This window comes from Symphalangus syndactylus, chromosome 14, assembly GCF_028878055.3.
Source record: "Symphalangus syndactylus isolate Jambi chromosome 14, NHGRI_mSymSyn1-v2.1_pri, whole genome shotgun sequence".
NCBI classification, from domain to species: Eukaryota; Metazoa; Chordata; class Mammalia; order Primates; family Hylobatidae; genus Symphalangus; species Symphalangus syndactylus.
This window is the reverse complement of record NC_072436.2, coordinates 10500376-10514851: the sequence shown is the minus strand read 5'-3', so window position 1 is coordinate 10514851 and position 14476 is coordinate 10500376. Positions and strand designations below refer to the sequence as shown.

Here is a 14476-nt window from a genome sequence, read left to right as displayed (position 1 = left end):
GTAGAGCACCCCCCCCCGCCGCGCGCGCACGCCTGACGTCAGCGGCCAGCGTGAGTCACGCGCGCAGGGAGAGCGCGAGGCGGCCTCTTCCTCCCCCCCTTCCTCCTCCGGCCCGGCCCAGACCGGTTCCAACCTGCTGGGGCCGGTCCCAACTGCCTCCAACTGCCACCAACCTCTGGTCGGGCTGTCGGGCGGGAAACTCGGTCCTGGCCGCCGAGTGGGGAAGGCGGGAGCTCGGGATGCAGAGTGCACTCTCCCTAGGCCAGGCCTTCGAGGCCTAACTGTTCCTCAGACCATAAAACCACAGTAGTAGGCTCTTTTGGGGGCAGTGAGAAGTCCAAGACACAACCAAGACGAGTTCCGTGGGGTCCAGCCCCAGAACCCACCTATGAATGATGATTAGCGTGAAGTCCTGTCAGGAGATTCCGTGCATTTTGCACAGGAAGCCTTTTGTGTCCCTAAGGCTCGTAGGTTGTCCACGAGGGCCACCCTTGCTTGAATTCACAGTCGACGTAGATAAACATGCAGAGATGGAAACGTGTCGGTGCGTGCCCATGACCGTTTCCCTCGCGGGCTGTGCGGAGCCTGAATCTGGGAGCCCGAAGGTGATGGGTTCCAAGTATGTCTGCAGGCTCAGCAGAAATGTGGCATTAGAGGGAGCCCCAAATACTGACACTACAGGAGTCCAGCAAGATGGGAAAACCTCTTGCTGGAAGTCTGCATCTGTGTGCTTTTAGGTCGCTGTCTTCATTTCCTTCAAGCCACATTAAGCATTCATTTCCTAGAGTTAGTTGGTGTGGGAGAAAGATGAATAAGGGTCAGGTTTCTCCTGTTAAGCAAAATGTTGCTTTCCATTTTCCCTGATGCTCTGTGAATGCCTCGCATCCCCGTGAGCTCCTGAGTGATGTGCATGTTTAAAAGGATCACCAGCTGCGAGAGGTTTTGGAACCTGGGGGGTTGAGCAGCTCTTAAGTTGTTCAGTGAACGAAGAGCAGAATCATCTGTTGGAGTAGAAAGAACTCAAACCAGTCAGGAGGAACTCTTGTTATAGAAGACCTTGGGAAACTGTTCTGGGGTTGGGGAACATTGGTTATAGGAAGTGTATGGTTTCTTTGTGGGATTCTCTGTTGTTGGCTGAAATCATTTAAGCTTCTTGACTACAGTCTGACTCACGTTAACCATTCCTTTTCTGATACGGACATTGCTTTCCTGGTCCTTTCTTACTGGAGATCTTTCGCAGTCTTTCCATTGATTTTGGTGAGATGTTCTTAGCTCAAAGACTACTTATCAGTTGAATGGTGTAGTCTTGATTTTCGAATCTGGAAACTTCACATAATTGGAACTTCTTTATAATCTCTGGTTGCCCAGATCACTTGTTTTTAGCAAAATAAACACATTTTGAGTCATGAGAGTCTTGGTTTCAGCAACTTATGTTTCTGTGTTGTGTTGTCATTGAGCATACTATGGAATCTGTATTAGAAAGGCTTTCTTATTTTGGACTTGACAGGTGAAACAAGTGAACAGCTGAGTAAATGTCAGTATCAGTCTTTGTCCTCTTTATGCTCATTTGTTTAAAACCTGTCTTTCCGGCCGGGCGTGGTAGCTCATGCTTGTAATCACAGCATTTTGGGAGGCCGAGGCGGATCACATGACATCAGGAGTTCGAGACCAGCCTGCCCAATATGGCAAAACCCCGTCTCTACTAAAAATACAAAAAATTAGTTGGGTGTGCTGGCGGGCGCCTGTCATCCCAGCTACTCAGGAGGCTGAGGCAGGAGAATCGCTTGAACCCGGGAGGCGGAGGTGGCAGTGAGCCGAGATCGCGCCGCTGCACTCCAGCCTGAGCACAAGAGCAAAACTCCGTCTCAAAAAACAGAAACAAAAACAAAAAAAACCCTGCCTTTCCATTCCTTGTGGGTAAGTACAGAGTAATGGGACCTGGCTCTTGAGGTGTCTTAGGAAATCAACAGGAGTAGGTGAAATAGCCAAGCTTGATGGGAGGTTGTAGGTGTTCTTATCTCTTTGTCTGTTCATATGTATGTGTGTTTTTGTGTTTGTATTTCCAAAAATCAGAGATAGAAATCAGTGGTCTTTCTTGTTAGACTTACCAGCATTTAGAAGCTGTGATGACTTGGAGAACTTCATCCCCTAGTCCTCCTAGGGCTGAAGTGCAGAGAGCATGAGGACACATATGATGGAACCAGCACACTTGCTGGCTCTGATTTTTCTTTTTCTTTTTTTTTAAGATAGGGTCTCTCTCTGTCATCCAGGCTGTAGTGCAGTGTCAGGATCTCAGCTCACTGTAGCCTCGACCTCCCTGGCTCAAGTGATCCTCCCACCTCAGCCTCCTGAGTAGCTGGGACTACAGGCACACCTGGATACATTTTTTTGGTATTTTTTTAGAGACGTGATTTTGCCATGTTGCCCAGGCTGGTCTCGAACTCCTGTGGTCAAGCAGGCACAAGCAATCAACTGTTGGGCCTTGGCCTCCCAAAGTGCTGGGAGGCCACCACACCCAGCTTTTTTTTTTTTTTTTTCTCTCTTCTTAAACGAGACATGGGCAGGGTGTGGTTGCTCATGCCTATAATCCCAGCATTTTGAGAGCCTGAGGTGGGTGGATCACTTGAGGTCAGGAGTTCGAGACTAACCTGGCCAAAATGGAAACTCCGTCTCTAATAAAAATACAAAAAATTAGGCCTGGTGGCACATACCTGTAGTCCCAGCTACTCGGGAGGCTGAGACAGGAGAATCGCTTGAACCCAGGAGGCAGAGGTTGCAGTGAGCGGAGATCGTGCCACTGCACTCCAACCTGGGTGACAGAGTGAGACTCAGTCCAAAAAAAAAAAAAAAAAAAGAGAGACGTGATCTCTCTATGTTAACCAGGCTGGACTTGAATTCCTGGGCTCAAGCAGTCCTGCCTTAGCCTCCTGAGTAGCTGGGACTACAGGCACATGCCACCATACCTGCTTCCCCCAACCCCCACAAGGTGAATTCATTTATTGCCCTTGGGAGTTAGGGTACGGGAGCATTTTGATTTTGATTTAAATGAAAATTTGAGCTGCTTGGGAGGTAAACAGTGGGTACACATGGACATACAGAGTGGAATAATAATTGATCATTGATAATAATTGATCCCATTTTGAATACAGAGATAGACCCCTTTTGAATATTTGTATGTTTTTGCCTGTCAATTGTCAATTTTTTCTTAATTTTTTTTTTTTTTTTTTGAGACGGAGTCTCGCTCTGTCGCCCAGAGACTGGAGTGCAGTGGTGTGATCTGGGCTCACTGCAAGCTCTGCCTCCCGGGTTCACGCCATTCTCCTGCCTCAGCCTCCCGAGTAGCTGGGACTACAGGCTCCTGCCACCACGCCTTCTATTTTTTTGTATTTTTAGTAGAGATGGGGTTTCACCGTGTTATCCAGGATGGTCTCGATCTCCTGACCTCGTGATCCGCCTGCCTTGGCCTCCCAAAGTGCTGGGATTACAGGCGTGAGCCACCGCGCCCGGCCTCTTTTTTTTTTTTTTTTTTTTTTAGAGACGAAGTCTCTGTTGCCCAAGCTGGAGTGCAGTGGCGCGATCTCAGCTCACTGCAACCTCCACCTCCCAGGTTCAAGCGATTCTCCTGCTTCAGCTTCCTAAGTAGCTGGGACTGCAGGCACACGCCACTATGGCTGGCTAATTTTTGTATTTTTAGTAGAGACAGGGTTTCACTATGTTGGCCAGGCTGGTCTCGAACTCCTAACCTCGTGATCCGCCCACCTTGGCCTCCCAAACTGCTGGGATTACAGGCGTGAGCCACTGTTCCCGTCCGCCTGTCAAATTTTTTACCTTTTTAAATTTTATTTATTTATTTGTATTTTTAGTAGAGATGGGGTTTCACCATGTTGGTCAGGCTGGTCTTGAACTCCTGACCTCATGATCTGCCCGCCTCAGCCTCCCAAAGTGCTGGGATTACAGGTGTGAGCCACCGCGCCCAGCCACTTTTGTTTTTTATTTATTTTCATCGCCCAGGTTGGTTGGACAGAGCAAGAGACAGGATCTTGCTCTGTCACCCAGGCTGGTGTACAGTGGCATGGGAAGGCGTGAGCCTGAGAAGGTGTGAGCCACCTCACTTGGCCTTTCTTTTACATTAATTTTGTATAGTTTTATACCTGATGTTATTTGAAATTAGCTAACATGCTGTAGTCTTTGCAATAATCCAGGGACACTTGCGTGATAATTGAGTCTCACTCACCATAACGGCAATCTTGGCAAACACAGTTGAATACACCAAAAGCAAAAATTACGTTCCCATTGGTTTCCCTTTCTTGCCCTTCATTCTTGTGCTGAAATTAAAGTTCTTAGAGTTTGAGCCCTCCTTTTCCTAAACCAAGAGGATTATTCATAACATAGTTTGAAGGATAATTTTGTTGATTTTTTTTCTAAACTCTTTTTTTTTTTTTTTGAGACGGAGTCTCGCTCTGTCGCCCAGGCGGGAGTGCAGTGGCGCGATCTCGGCTCACTGCAAGCTCCGCCTCCCGGGTTCACGCCATTCTCCTGCCTCAGCCTCTCCGAGTAGCTGGGACTACAGGCGCCCGCCACCACGCCCGGCTAATTTTTTTTGTATTTTTAGTGGAGACGGGGTTTCACCATGTTAGCCAGGATGGTCTCGATCTCCTGACCTCGAGATCCGCCCGCCTCGGCCTCCCAAAGTGCTGGGATTACAAGCGTGAGCCACCGCGCCCGGCTGTAAACTCTTGAATAATCTTGCTTTAAGGGAAGCTTTGGAATAATCCTTTCAGCAAATTGGTGTAGCAGGCACTTGTGCTGGACTTGAGGAATCCAGTCCTTTTAGAAAACAGTTATGTCAGAAGTTCCTCTATTGTACAGCTCCCAGTATTTGCTTAGCACTTAGTAAAACAATAATGTGTATGTATTATTATTCTTCCAATACAAGAACCACGTGACTTCTTCTTTTTTTTTTTTTTTTTTTTTTTCTGAGACCAAATCTCGCTCTGTTGCCCAGGCTGGAGTGCAGTGGCACCATCTCGGCTCACTGCAAGCTCCGCCTCCTGGGTTTATGCCATTCTCCTGCCTCAAGCCTCCCGAGTAGCTGGAACTACAGGCGTCCGCCACCATGCCCGGCTAATTCTTTGTATTTTTAGTAGAGACGGGGTTTCACTGTGTTAGCCAGGACGGTCTCTATCTCTTGACCTCATGATCTACCCGCCTCAGCCTCTCAAAGTGCTGGGATTACAGGCATGAACCACCGCGCCCGGCCTGTGACCTTTTACTAGACAGTTTGTCTTTTAATTTGACAAATAATGAATTTAATTCAGCTTTATTTATAATAATATGCTGTCTTGTATATTGGAAGAGTTTTATAAAAACGTTTAAGAATGAGGAGAACTTTTGTAGCAATCACATCTCAAAATGTATCTACAGGTTTAGCTACCTTTTGGCTTTTTGCTGTATTAACAGATATACTATTGAAAGCGTATAGCTGAGCAGGGCGTAGTAGCTCCATCTGCAATCCCAGCACTTTGGGAGGCTGAGGCGGGCAGATCACCAGGTCAGGAGTTCGAGACCAGCCTGGCCAACGTGGTAAAACCCTGTCTCTACTAAAAATACAAAAAATAGCTGGGCGTGGTGGCGGGCACCTGTAATCCCAGCTACTGAGGAGGCTGAGGCAGGAGAATCATTTGAACCTGGGGGGCAGAGGTTGCAGTGAGACGAGATCGTGCCATTGCACTCCAGCCTGGGTGACAGGACTAGACTCTGTTTCAAACAAAAAAAAAGAAAATACAAAAATTAGCTGGGTGTGGTGGCACGCACTGAGGCAGGAGAATTGCTTGAACCCGGGAGGCGGGGGTTGCGGTGAGCCAAGATCGCGCTACTGCCCTCCAGCCTGGGCAACAGAGCCAGACTGCATTTCAAAAAAAAAAAAAAAAAGTGTATTCTTGAAAGGTCACAGGAAAACTACCATCTGAAATATCCAGCTGGGTGTGGTAGCTATAGTCCCAACTCATTGGGAAGCTGAGGCAGGAGGATCACTTGAGCCCAGGAGTTCCAGACCAGCGTGGGCAATATAGCAAGACCTCCTCTCTACTAAAAATTTTTTTTTTTTTTTTTTTTGAGATGGAGTCTCGCTCTGTCCCCCAGGCTGGAGTGCAGTGGCGCGATCTTGGCTCACTGCAAGCTCCGCCTCCCGGGTTCACGCCATTCTCCTGCCTCAGCCTCTCCGAGTAGCTGGGACTACAGGCGCCCACCACCATGCCTGGCTAGTTTTTTTTTTGTATTTTTAGTAGAGACGGGGTTTCACCGTGGTCTTGATCTCCTGACCTCGTGATCCGCCCACCTCGGCCTCCCAAAGTGCTGGGATTACAAGCGTGAGCCACCGCGCCCGGCTAGACCTCCTCTCTACTAAAAATTAAAAAAAACGAGCCAGGTGTGGTGTGCGCCTGTGGTCCTGGATACTCAGGAGGCCGAGGTGGGAGGATCCCTGAGCCCAGGAGATTGAGGCTACAGTGAGCCAAGATTGTGTTACCGCACTGTAGCCTGGGTGACAGAGCAAGACCCTATCTGAAAAATAATAAATAATTGGCTGGGCACGGTGGCTCACGCCTGTAATCTCAACACTTTGGGAGGCCAAGGCAAGTGGGTCACTTGAGGTCAGGAGTTTGGGACCAGCCTGGCCATCATGGCAAGACTCCATCTCTACTAAAAATACAAAAATTAGCCGGGCGTGGTGGTGCATGCCTGTAATCCCAGCTACTGGGGAGGCTGAGACAGGAGAATTGCTTGGACCCAGGAGGTGGAGGTTGAAGTGAGCCAAGATCACGCTACTACACTCCAGCCTGGGCAACAGAGCGAGACTCTGGCTTGAAAAAAATAATAAAATAAAAATAAATAAATAAATATTAAGCACTCCGAGTTTCTGACCTCATTGTTTTGACCCCATGAGAGGAAGTATACCTCAGAGACGAATCATGTCTTCATGCCTTCAACTGCAGTGACTGCAGTCGGTTCTCAGACTTTTTAATGCCCTCATGTTAAAGGAAAATGAAATTCTAGTTTAGTGAAGGTTTGCAGGAGTTGTCTGGCCACTTGGTGATTTCTTATAGGTCGACAAAGAATAAATACTTTATAGCCTCATCTATCTAGGCATCATTTAAATTTAGGACTGGTTTCCTGGGCATTGAATTAAACAAAGATAATGTAGCAATACTTCCATAGATAGCTCTTTTCAGGCAGTTTTGTCAGTTTATGTATTATATAAATGTCATTAACTTCACTTGATTGCATCTGATTGTATTTTGGAAAATCCTGGACATGAGCGTGTATTTAAGTTATTATTGCAAATCACAATACAATCGTACATGCATTAGTAGAGTGCTGCTTGTTGCACAACAGCAGTCATTGGAAGCGTTACTAAGCAACTTCAGCAAGAACGAGCTCCATTACCAATAAACATTTCTGGATCTTATTTACTTGTTTATCAAGTAGAACTAATTTCTTGCAGGACAGAAATTAGGAGCTCATTGTAGCCTTCATTTAATCCCACAAAATGCCCGTTAACAAGTGTTAAGTGCCCTTGCTAAGGGTAGATTCTTAAGCTTAACAGCTAGTTGATATTTGCGATTATCTAAATTATTAATTAAAGTCAAGATTTGCTTAATGGTTAAGTTTTTTTGTTTTAATCCAGCTATGTTAGATACTAAAGAAGGCTTCCCCACAACCCATATGCATCTGCTTTGACTGGTGGTTTCTATCATCCTACAAAGACTGTGACTTATTGGTGAGGGCAGCTGGACAACTCTGAGAGCAACTTAGAGAAATCCATCTTGGGCACACTCTATAAAGGAGCTCCTTCTCTGCAAATAGCACCCCAGATAAGTGCACAAAAGCAAGATACCCTCGTGGACCTACACGTCCTCCCGCTTTTCAACACCCTGATGCCTGAAGGTGAGGTCTCTTTCCTGTGTCTTAGAAGCCATGAGCACACTTAGGTAACTAGAGCCCTGCCACAGCCTGAGCAGCACAGCACACATCTGCAGGCTTTCCTGCCAGACCTTTGCCTAAAGGTAATTTTTCTCATTAGGAGAGACTCCAGGTCAAGAGTGATGACAGTAAGATTGCATTTAAAGCTGCATTACATTAAATAGTGGACTGGTCTAGTGATTATTTTCCCACACTGGGCAATACTTGCTTAATGATTAAGTTTTTTTGTTTTTGTTTTTGTTTTTTTTAATCCAGCTATGGTTGATACTAAAGGAGGTTTTCCCACTATCCGTATGCATCTTCTCTGTTTTGAGATTGCAACTATGGACAGTTATGGCTAATCCTAGTAGATTGTCTTCCCTTCTTTTAACATCTTGGATGAATTTGGGTCACACTAATTGTTATGTGAAGATGGATGTTGAATGTAAGTTTCTCTGCCATTCTTAGCCAATATATAAAAATTACATTAGCCTAATTGCTAACAATGCCAAGAATTTAGGTTTAGTATCCCTCTGGACAATGTAGCGTCTTGTTTTCTTACCGTATAGATACTCTATAGATTCACCCCAGCCAGTCATCTTAAAATACCTGCATAGGCAACAGATTATCTGTGGAAAAGTGCATGGGATAATAGGTACAGGGTGATTTGGGGAGTGATGGAAATGTTCTGGAATTAGATACGGTGAAGGTTACATAACACGGGTGAATACGCTAAAAACCACTGAAATGTACAAGTGGTGAGTTTGTGTGCTCTCTGAATTATATCTCAAATTGTTAAAAAGTTAATTAAAAAATCAGTGTATATGAGTCCCTCCTACCATAGAGAAGGCTTCAAGCGCATGGCCTATTGCCAAGGCTCAGCAGCAGCGGTTCATTGTGGGAAAGCCTGTGGTCCGCACAAAGCTCCTTGGTGCCCTTTTCCCAGCTTTCTCAGTGGCTTAGGTGCTGTGTATCTATTCTAGTTGAATGCCGCCATGTTATAAGTCTGTGGAGATGTTTTGAGATAAGAAATATGTATTCAGAAAACAAGTTTGAGACTCCTAGGTGCTGGTAATTATACTTTACCTTGTCTCCAGCTTGATAGCCATTCCAGGGAACAAGCAGATTTTTACCAATGCCTTCATAAGATGAATCATATCTACTTCCTGGGGTGGGTGGGAGGTGTGAGAGAAGTTTGCTGTCTTGCTAAAATGTAATAGAGTCCATTCTTCAGGTATTGTGAGTGTTTTAAGGTTTACATGGGCATTTCTTTAAGGACAGGCCATGTGTTTTAGGCATTTAAAATGATATCAGTGGCTATACTATATTAGTTCAAGTAATCACAACAAACTTTTTATTATTTCTCTATAAAATCCCTCAACTTTCACCCCTTTTTTCTTTGCCAGTGTGTAGAATTTGACAGCAGTATCAAGAGCTGAGGAGAAGGAGAAGATGGAAAGGAGTCTAGCAACTTAAAAATCTCACAGCATTCTCTGTGAGGTGACCTTTTTTCCTGTTGGTGGCTCAATTTCTTTAGGACATAAAGAAGATACTGAGGCCTGTGACAGCCTGTGACAGTATCATCAAGTCGTATCTGAACTTATTGAACTGTTTCCTCCCCTTCCTTATTCTTTATTCACAGTTTGCTTTTCATGTGCATAAGTTGACTCATTTGTTTCTTGTTAGCATTTGAAACACCATATAGTCACCATAAGTCCTGACAAAATGACTTAATGGGGAGGGGGAAGGTCCATGTCCCACCTTCCTATGAAATTTTGGCCTATTCACAAGTCTACCCCCTCATAGGTGAAGTAGTTATGTTCTGTAAAGAAGAGATTGATAAAAACCTTTAGCATGGTGTTTTGTGACTTAGAAGTTTTAAGTAGTCATTCTTATATCTAAGCATTTATTGATTTTGGTAAGAACATTACTATATGTTTCTGATGTCACTTTTACTGTTAAGAGGTGCCAGGCATCTGGTGGCCTGCCACTTCAGGATTTGTGTGAATCAGACCATCTAAATATAATAGAAATTAGAGACTAGTACTTGTATTTCCTGATTAAAAACAAATTAACCTGTTTTACTATTGAAGTAAGAGTACTTTATAATGAATACAAAAATGTATATTAAATGTCCAGTAGAGCATGCTAAAGTGAACATTTCTGTTTTTATTTCAGCAACTTATTTTATGGTATTGTAGTTATGGCCTGTCTGAAACTCTCTGACATATTCTAAACAGCTTTCAGAGAGTCACTGAGGCTTATTTGCTACTACTCTTGTTTTTCCTTTAGCTCAGTTAAGAAATGCTTAGTTCGCCGGGCTTGGTGGCTCACGCCTGTAATCTCACCACTTTGGGACGCTGAGGCGGGTGGATCGCCTGAGGTCAGGAGTTCGAGACCAGCCTGGCCAACATAGTGAAACCCCATCTCTACTAAAAATACAAAAAACTAGCTGGGTGTGGTGGCGGGCACCTGTAATCCCAGCTACTAGGGAGGCCGAGGCAGGAGAATCACTAGGACCCAGGAGGCGGAGGTTGCAGTGAGCCGAGATCGCGCCATTGTACTCCAACCTGGGCAACAAGAGCGAAACTCCGTCTCAAAAAAAAAAAAAAAAAGCTTAGTTAACAGTCAGCATGGTAGTTAAGAGTACTGACTCCAGGGTCGCACCACCTGGATTTGAGGCCCATCTCTGTCAGTTACTAGCTGTGAGATTTTGGGCAAGTGACTTACCTCTTTGTGTATCAGTTTCCTGAGAATAGGAATATTACCTGTCTCATGGGGTTGTTATAAGGGTGAAATAAATGAGTTCGTATATGTAAAGCGGTTAAAACAGTGCTTGGCACTTAGCACAGCGTAGGTACTGTTCTCCGCCATTATTTGAACAGGGCCCTAGTCACTGCTTTCAGTTGCATTGCTCCTTGCTTCAACAGCCCTGATTGAATGCCTTCTTTAGTTGCATCCACACTAAAATAGATTCTTCAGTTCCTAGGGCACGCACGGGGCAGCAGCATCTTCAGAGAACAGTTCTCTCTTCCACGTCCACTTGAATTCTTATTTCATTCTCCAGTCTTTGTAGTGCCTCCATCATACTGCTTGTATCTTACATGATGGATGTGTGTTCTAAACTGACCCACGCAGTTTAGGGCCAAATACTTTGTTGTACAGAAAACAGTGTACAAAGAACGTGTTAGTTTAAACATGTTACTAAAGTGTCATAAAACTGGAGGTTTTCCAGGCTAGCTATGTACAGAAAAACTTTTGAGGGTTTTTTTTTTTTGTTTTTTTTTTTTTTTTGCTTTTTGAGACAGGGTCTCAGTCTGTTGCCTAAGCTGGAGTGCAGTGGCATGATCTTCGCTCACTGCAACCTCCGCCTCCCGGGTTCAAGCGATTGTAGTGCCTCAGCCTCCTGAGTAGCTGGGATTACAGGCATGTGCCACCACACCTGGCTAATTTTTGTATTTTTAGTAGAGATGGGGTTTCACTATGTTGGCCAGGCTGGTCTCATACTCCTGACCTCAAGTGATCTGCCCGTCTTGGCCTCAAAGTGCTGAGATTACAGGTGTGAGCCACCATGCCTGGCCAGAAAAACTTTGAATAAAGTCAAGGTATCATATAATTTCGGGGAGGATGAATGGGGGTTTTTAGTACTCTCGAATATTCTCTAAATCAGTGACGTGAGTGACCCTTATGTTAACCTTCCTCAGTTTCACTAGCTCTAGGCCCCATAGGGCAAGGGGACAGTTATAGAAAGAAGGGACCATGGACACACAGGACTAATTGCATACCCTTCCTGGCTCTTGTTAGTTCTTGGGGCCAGGACAGCTCACAGGTGTCAGAAAGTTCCAGTGAGCCCCAGTGAAAAGTGGGCTGAAATAATTGCCAGTGATTGGCTCCCCCACTGTAAAACACTGACTTGCTTGAGTGCCCGTAGCACTTGAACTGTGGGTTGCTGTGTGTGTGTGCATGTGCGTGTGTGCCCAGGTGCGGTAGGGAGTTTCATCGCACATATTGTATTTACTCTGACTAAAGGCCAGTGTGGGATCAAAGACTACCTTAAAGGTTCAGACACACTTAGAAATTCACTAGACACTTGTTTTATTTGTCTGAATAATACTCCCTGAGCTTGCTTTTTCTGCCAGAGAGAATATTCTAAATCAGGATCACTTTAGAAGATTTGGAAGCCACATCTCTATAGCTGTGTAGTGTGTCAGATCTATCCAAATATTTACCTACCACCAATTATAGCTTTATTTGGCCTTATTTTTTAAAGCTTTTTTTTTTTTTTTTTTTTTTTTTTGAGATACGGTCTTACTCTGTCACCCAGGCTAGAGTGCAGTGACGTAATCATAGCTCACTGCAGCCTTGAACTCCTGGGCTCAAATGATCCTCTCACTTCAGCCTCCTGAGTAGCTGGGACTGCAGGTGTGTACCACCACACCCGACTAATTTTTTATTTTTAAATTTGTTTTGTGAAGTCAGGGTCTTACTGTGTTGTCAGGCTGATCTGGAACTTCTGGCCTCAAGCAGTCATCCTGCCTCTGCTCCCCAAAGTGCTGGGCCCGAGACACCACACCCAGCCTAAACTAAAAGCCATTTTTAGTAACTCCCACCAATGTGGTTACTGTTACAAAGTCGTGTGGTTTCTGAGTCATGTTTGGTATCAGAATATGTATGTATATCCTTATAAATATGGAATGTAGAACTGACAGTAGTTTACCTATCAGATTTGCAAAAATAAGGAAAGATTTTTAGCAGCTTATAACAAACATATACATACTTGGATAAATAATTTAGAATTTTAATCTACGGCAAATATGCTCTTACAATATTCTCTTTCAGAGTAAAACATACTTTATTCTCAAACTTAAAGAACCTTTGATAAGCTGTGAATTATGACCTCAGTGACTACATTTCTTTTTAGGAGTTATATGTGGGGGAAGGAAAGAAGTAGCTAGCAGGGTTAACATGGAAAGCAGGAGATTACAGACAAGCATCATTTGAGCCTTTGGATACTACAAATAATATTAAAAAATGACGGGTTTTTTGACTTTTTGTTTTTCCTTTCCTTTGGTGCTAGTTGCAGAATCCTATCATATTGTGGTTAGATTTCAATAAAGAATGTTTAAGATTAGGACTATGTCTTGCTTTTTAAAAAGATCCTATATTCATGTTAAAGCTTGTATATATTTGTATTTGTTTTTGAGATGGAGTTTCGCTCTGTCCCCCAGGCTGGAGTGCGGTGGCGCAATCTCGGCTCACTACAACCTCTGCCTCCCAGGCTCAAGCAGTTATCTGCCTCAGCCTCCCAAGTAGCTGGGACTACAGGCATTTGCCACCATACCCAGGTAATTTTTGTATTTTTAGTAGAGACAGGGTTTTGCCATGTTGGCTAGGCTGGTCTCGAACTCCTGACCTCAGGTGATCCGCCCGCCTTGGCTGCCCAAAGTGCTGGGATTACAGGCATGAGCTACCACGCCTGGCCTATACTTGTTCAAAAAGATGAAATTCAATTTTTATAAGACTGGCTGTAATAAAATGAACATTAGTAGCTTATTAGGGATATGGGCAGATCTGTCAGATTGCCCTGTCTCTGCCAGCTGCTGTGTGAGGGTCATGAGTAGTGACACTAAATAGCCAGGAGAGCAGCAGGAGCTGCAGGAACAGGTGCTTCCTCACTGGCCGTTCCATCTTGAAAACTCATGGCCCATGTCCCAAGGTTGAGTGGCATCCAGAGTGAGTTACTCCACTGGCTCAATCTCTTGTCCCTTTTGTTGGGCTTACATCTTGCTGTTCACTGCGTGTTCTGGGATTCACCAAGTCCTGAGCAAATCTGGTGTTGCAGTGCCATCTCTTTCTATTGGCTTGTCTTAGTTGTCTGGAGGCCATCATTGTCTTGCCTATATGTCTCTGTACTCAAATCTGTAGGTTTGTCCAAATCAGATTATAAACAAACATAAAACATACAGGTTGGACATTAATGCAGACATACACTCCACAAAAAGATTGACCACAGCTTTTTTTTTTTTTTTTTTTTTTTTAAGACAGAGTCTTGCTCTTGTCGCCCAGGCTGGAGTGCAGTGGCACGATCTCGGCTCACTGCAATCTCTGCCTCCCAGGTTCAAGCGATTCTCCTGCCTCAGCCTCCCGAGTAGCTAGGATTACAGGTGTGTGCCACCACACCCAGCTAATGTATTTTTTAGTAGAGAAGGGGTTTCGCCATTTTGGCCAGGCTGGTCTTGAACTGACCTCAGGTGATCCCCCCCACCTCAGCCTCCCAAAGCGTTGGGATTACAGGCACGAGCCACCACGCCTGGCCTGATTTTTGTATTTTTTATAGAGACGAGGTTTTGCTCTGTTGGCCAGGCTGGCCTTGAACTCCTGACCTCAGGTGATCTGCCCACCTTGGCCTCCCAAAGTGCTGGGATTATAGGCATGCGCCACTACACCAAACCACGGTTAATTTTTGTATTTTTAGTAGAGACGGGGTTTTGCCATGTTGACCAGGCTGATCTCGAAC

General features: G+C 44.9%; 1 protein-coding gene and 1 long non-coding RNA gene across 4 annotated transcripts in view; both read left to right on the top strand.

The window, feature by feature from the left end:
- UNK (unk zinc finger) overlaps window positions 1–14476 on the top strand; it is a 41737-nt gene that overhangs the window by 183 nt on the left and 27078 nt on the right. The gene's annotated exons all lie outside the window — the stretch shown is intronic.
- LOC134732403 (uncharacterized) lies at window positions 3–13093 on the top strand. Its single transcript, XR_010115520.1, has 4 exons — window positions 3–1917; window positions 7685–7944; window positions 8236–8404; window positions 9366–13093. It is a non-coding gene; the product is annotated as an uncharacterized lncRNA (long non-coding RNA).